We start from the raw sequence: 6,000 nt of genomic DNA, 5'->3' as shown, positions 1-6,000 counted from the left end.
CTGTACCATTAACATTGGCCCAGGCCTATTGATTTGAATCCTAGTTGTAGTAAGCCTTTTCTAGGTTGCCCTGCCTATCACTTGTTAGTGTTGATTTAAAATAACCTTGTCTTCTCCTCCCTTTTAAATTGCTGGAATGACCATTTTGCTCACACTTCATTTTGAGCCTAACTTGTCCAGAATCTATTGGGTGCGGTGTAGTGTATTGGTAACATGCGGGAGCGTTGCTAGGGGGGGGGGCTAAGGGGGCTATAGGCCCTGGTCTTTTGGTTGTAGCCCCGGATAGAATCTCAGGAGCTACAGCCAAAAGACTAGCTAGCCCCCAACCCCAACCGTTCCGACATCAGCTTATCCCCGGGTCTTTTCCAGACCTAGCAACTCCCATGGTAACATGATTTTTCTACTACTTGATAATAGTGAAATGTTTAATGACTGATGTGTAAATAAATATATATTCTTTTACTCAGAAACCTTGATTCAGTGTTTGTTTGAATCATAGTAATTGCTGTCCTTTGTGTAACTATTGATACTGCTCACTTGCACGTGCGCATTCTCAATGTCACTGGGCCTAGTAAGATCGGTGTTTTGTTATCCCCTGTTGCCCTCCCTTGCCTTGTCGCGCTCTGAAACACTTGTGTACGAGCGCGATATGTATAAAATATCATATCATATCACAGCGCCAATCACAACCCTAGGGAAAGTGAATGGGGTAACAGGGATATGGAAAGCACCTCAAATGTAAAATGCAAGGAATTCAGACTGTAGCTGGCAACACCAAAGGTTTCCGATTGAGGGAAATAACCGGTGTTCAAACAGTGTACTAACCATGTGGACCCAGAACCATGCCACCATGCGAGCACAACTCAAAGTCCACAGGGCGGCCACTCAGGCACCAGCACCTGATGCTGCCACTCTGCTCCTTTATTCCCTGAGCTGCCAAGATTCTCCTCTTTGCATTGAGCACTCCTTCCCGAATCAGTCACATTATCTCCAAGGCCCGATCCTCTACTCCTCCTGGGGACTTGCGCTTCTATAAAAAGGTCCGAGGCACGTGAACCGCAGGATTCCATGGCAAAACATGAGATATGTTAAGGAAGAGGTTGTCTGAGATGTACATGGATGGCGCTCCCAGTATACAGCACCTCAGCTAAGGAATATGCCAGTTTGACTTATATGCACAATCAATCTAGCCTGGTCACTCCAGCACTTGTATGTCTGCTTCGACTACTTATTTCTCAGACTCACAATGATGTGTTTCTGGGCTATGACTGGACGGGGAAGCTCTCCACACAGACTCCTGTGAGATCGGCGCATGTCAATGTCCCCGAGTCAGGCGCTTAGCCTTCGAATCTTTCCTAGACCAATCAAGGCCTCATGAAAGTAGACCAAATGCAGACCCACCGGATCTAGAGAAAAGTGGGTTCCGGTCAGCTGTTGTATCATTCCCACTGTTCCATAAATGTAGACACAGGACTTGGCGGGCTTCATTCCAATCAAAATAAAACCCCAACACATTAGGACAATGACATGGAACATTCGATTAAGTATTGGCAAAATTCAGGGGGCTCATGTGTTTATTTTTTGTATTTATTTTGCATACATCGTTATCACATTTCTTTGTCATTTCTGCATAGTAGGAAAGCTGCGCTATTACAAATACAGTGTGATAATGTTGATGAGGATAGAGTAAAGTGCTATCTTTGGGAGGCACAAGGGGCAGGGGCATAGCCATACTTTTTTCTTTTTTAATTTGATTTAATTGTAATACAATTTTTACAACAAAAATAAAAAACAACTAGCCATACTTAACCAGGGTCATTTCTTTGCTGAACCCAGAAGCATAGCCATTTAGGAAACCCTCTTTTAGTGACAGGCATATGGATCATTACTGATCTTCAAATAATTCCCACATCCATCCAAATGATGGCTTTACAGAATTATATCAAACCCTTCTACTGCGCGATAGCTGTCCAGTACCTGCTCTTCTGCTGTTTATTGCCCGATACTGTTGCCCAGGGATTGATGCCCGGGTGCCAACTCCAGAAAATCAAGGCAAGCGGCTTCTCTAGAGATGGGGATATCCTGATTGGTGGCATCTTCTGGGTCCACTTTGCTGCGGTGCAACAAGAAATCACCTTCAGGGAGCAACCAGTGCCGGCCACATGCCAGACGTAAGTAAGTTAATATTTGTAGCTAGAAGTAGTCTTGTATTTTTAATTTTATGTGTCATGGTATCTTACATTAGGATTTTTTTTATAACATTTAATAGTTCATCTTGGGGCCAATGTACTGTTTAAACAAACCAGATTGCAGTTGTACACTAACAAAAAATAATTTGTTAAACGGTGTGTGCAATAACAAAACATCCACGTTTTTTTCAATTGAGTAAAACTCAGAGTTCAAAGTTAAGGAATCGCTTTAGATGATGTGAAGTACATCTACATTTTCATATCCCCTATCATGCTAACCTGAGAAGCTTCTCATTCTTCCTGTAGATGCAAGCAGTGGTATGATATATGATAAGTCATTTATAATGCGCCTGTAAACAAGTGTTTCTAGCCACTGAAGGCGGGCGCCCTAATACACGTCATATCCATTAGTCCAAAGTAATAGACACACCCCGTCGGGGAATGAGAACAGGAGATATATTGCAAGGATAACACATTTTATATAAGATCAAATTAGCAAGCAAAGAACTCTGCTGCCCGAGAGCGCTCAGCCAAACAATACACAGGCAGCACGTTATAAGGTGAAATGTCATCACTAGTGATGCAATACTATACAGCACAAAAGGACAAAGTGGATTGGCATGCATGTGTGGCACAGCCTGCTCTATAGGTGATGCCAGGCTGCGATTGGCTGCTGCTTCTCAGTCAATCTGATGGCACGTGGGTCAGCTGGACTCATCTCTGTGGTGAAGGTCAGTTCAGATGAGATACATTATTAACTAATCTAAACTAAACAACAGGAACTGGCACACCATTACATGAATTGGGGCACTTAGAGAACATAAGCAGATATATTGGCGTTCCAACCTCTAAATACTGTGGCTTTCATTGGTAACAGGGCCCTTTCCATGGTGTCTTTCCCGTTGTGGTTTGATCTATTCTTTATGATCGCTGATGCCTCATGATATGAATAGACATACAGACGTGTATTAGGTTTGGGGAGACATCCTGCTGTACAGGATTAGGTATATGGTGGGTGTTCGGGGATGGTCTGCAAGAGGGGGTCAGGAGTGTGTCTGTATCAAAGGGAATGAAGGGCGGGGGACCAATGGACCGTGACCTGGAGAGGTGGGGGTCGAGAAGGCATGGGCCAATCAGTGGAGATGGATGGGCACCGGCACTGGGGCCTGCTCTGGTCTCACGCTCGACAGCGAGCACATTCTGCAAAAAAGCGTTACTAAACAATTGCAACCAACAGTAAATTACTAGACTTCTGTGAGAACAAGGCTCGCACGGAGCTGGCAGTGGGTGGCGGTGGCTCAGGTATTCGTACGAGGTGCTGGGGAAGGGAGAGCTATGGTCACGGAGGGATGATTTTTTGGGCCCACAAAAAGTTGCCATCTAGTGTAATTCAAAGTGGAGTTTCTTGGCATCGACATTTGCTGAGTTATTCGCATGGTAACTAATGTTAGGTCGTGCAGATCTGTCATGGAGGGGTGGGGATGTGTACCCCCTTAGTTTACACGTGCTCTCTTCATTGCAGGAATGGTGAGGGGCTGGCGATGATGCCAACTCTTCTCCAACACCACGACAAGACAAGGAAGGGAGGACAAAGCGAGAGGACAAAACAAACAATCTTACTAGGCCTTGTGTCATTCAGATCATGCAAGTGCAAGGGGAAGGGAGAGAAGAGGTTCATGTGGAGGGAGGGGATAAGTGCAATAGGCAAAGCTCAAGTAAGTGCTGCCGGGGTGGGCGGCTCTGTGTAAGTGCAAGAAGGCAGGGGACCGTAGGGTTGAAGATACAGTCCCTAAGTGTACAGTAATCCCCGGAGTCAGTGCAATGGGTTACCGGTCGGGTAGGAGCGTGGTGCCCATAAAGGTTCAGAGGGTGGCCAGATAACCAGTTAGCGCCACAGACAGGTACATCAGCAGGGGAGAGAGAGAGAAAGCAGAATCAAAACAGAAGGTTTTGAGTTGCTTCTGGAACCTTAGGTGGTCCTGCTCAAGTTTGAGAGAGGCTGGGAGGATGTTCCAGAGGGGGGGTCCTGCTGAGGAGAGAGATCTACCCCCCACTCTCTGCCTGGAGAAGCGCCTGACCCGCAGAGAGTCGGAGGTGGATGAGTGAAGGGCTTGAGAAGGAAAGTGCTTAGGAAGAGAGAGTTAAATGTAATGTGGTCCCTTGCCCCAGAAAGCTTTGTAGGCAATGCAGAAGGTCTTGAACTTGATCCTTGCCGCCACCGGGAGCCAGTGGAATGATTTCAGGACTGGCTAGATACGATCCCTGGCCTAGAGGGTAAGGACAAGTCTTGCAGTCTTGTTCTGGATTAGTTGCAGAAGGTGAAGAGTAGAGGCAGGTAGATTGAGAAAGAGACTGTTGCAGTAGTCCAGCCTAGAGAGAACCAGGCCTCTGGAGATGGCGCGCTTCTGGGGGAAAGTTAGAAAAGGATGAATACCTCTGAGGAGGTGCAGTTGGTAGTGGGACTTCTTAGGGAGGTCTGTTATGTCAGGAGAGTAGGAGAGAGTGAAGTTGAAGATGACACCGAGGTTGTTTGCCTCCTAGGAAGGCGCAAGGAGAGGGACCAAGGAGGGGTAGAAATAAAGTCTACCATGCCTGGCTCAAACTATGTCACAAAAGTAATTAATTGTATGGTGGAGCTTTTAATGAAGAAACTCACTTAATGTCTTTCTCCCTCTCCTATTCCGCTATACAAATTAGCAAAGTTGAAGCAGATCAGAAAAAATGCAGTAAACACATTTATCGCCATTTTTGCAGATCTGCTTCATCACGAACATGACCCCAATTGAAATGTATGGGAGGAAAGGTCTTTAGGACCCCCCTCCCCTGCACTCCTCTCCTACGTGAGGCTTATGACTCGTCCACAGCCACCCATGCGCCTGGACCCGGGATGCAGGGTGGCTGCGGGCCGATGCGTGAGACTGCATGGCTCACATTGTAGCATGGTACAAACTCCATTTTGTAATACACTTTGGCTCCATTTTGAGTACACTAATTCAGGCCTCCGAGGAACAAGCAGCCTGCAGAGCAACAGCTCTCCCCCACTTGATCGCGCACAGCAAGCCCGCACTCCCCCCAGCCTCCTCCCCATGGCGGCTCCACTGAAGGCCTGTTCTCACGAGCAACTAGGCGCGATCAAGTAACCGAACAAACATTGTATCATTTACCTTCCGCAGTACATCATTGCCCTGACGGTGACCAGAGTTTAAGTTGAGGCCTGGGAAAGAACAAAGCTGTCTCTATAAACATGTCTTGACCCCCTGTAGACCCCCACACTCATGATATATGTTGTGCCTAATCACCTACCCTGTTCCCCGTTTGAAGTGTAAGATCTGAATGTTGAACCCGTGTGCCACCCAGTCTTATCCATGCTGTCAAGGAAGCTCAAAACTCATAATGTTGATTGTCCATATCAAAAGGGAACGACCCTTGCCTATCCCAGATATTCACATGTAAAGTTGTCCAACATATGTGTATTCGGCCCTATTGTCACCGACCAAAGATCATCACTACTACGCAATATTTAAAAGGCAATATACAAAACCCATATACATGATACAATTTTAAGTGTATCATATACCAGCCATTTAAAGTAACACATCCCACCTGTTGGCATATGAGATGTCGTTTGAAGCAAGTGTTTTCACCCTTAAGAATGTACCTCAGTCCAATTCTAAGGGTAACATTGTAATTTGTACGTATACACCAACCACATTTTACCTCACGTTGTATGCTAGCTTTCTCCATGTGTCCCCGCAGCAAAATGAAGAACTGCGAATGAGGTGATGTTAAAAAAAAGCTTTTTATTTGATTC

At 46.0% G+C, this 6,000-nt stretch overlaps 1 pseudogene; it reads left to right on the top strand.

Moving 5' to 3' along the window:
• The first annotated feature begins 1,923 nt into the window (after positions 1 to 1,923).
• The window catches only part of LOC138464262 (extracellular calcium-sensing receptor-like), a 73,203-nt pseudogene continuing 69,126 nt past the window's right edge, over positions 1,924 to 6,000 (top strand).

This window comes from Ambystoma mexicanum, chromosome 1p (assembly GCF_040938575.1).
Source record: "Ambystoma mexicanum isolate Mex_15411 chromosome 1p, UKY_AmexF1_1, whole genome shotgun sequence".
Lineage (NCBI taxonomy): Eukaryota > Metazoa > Chordata > Amphibia > Caudata > Ambystomatidae > Ambystoma > Ambystoma mexicanum.
The sequence above is the reverse complement of the archived record's forward strand: the minus strand, read 5'-3'. Positions and strand labels throughout refer to the sequence as shown.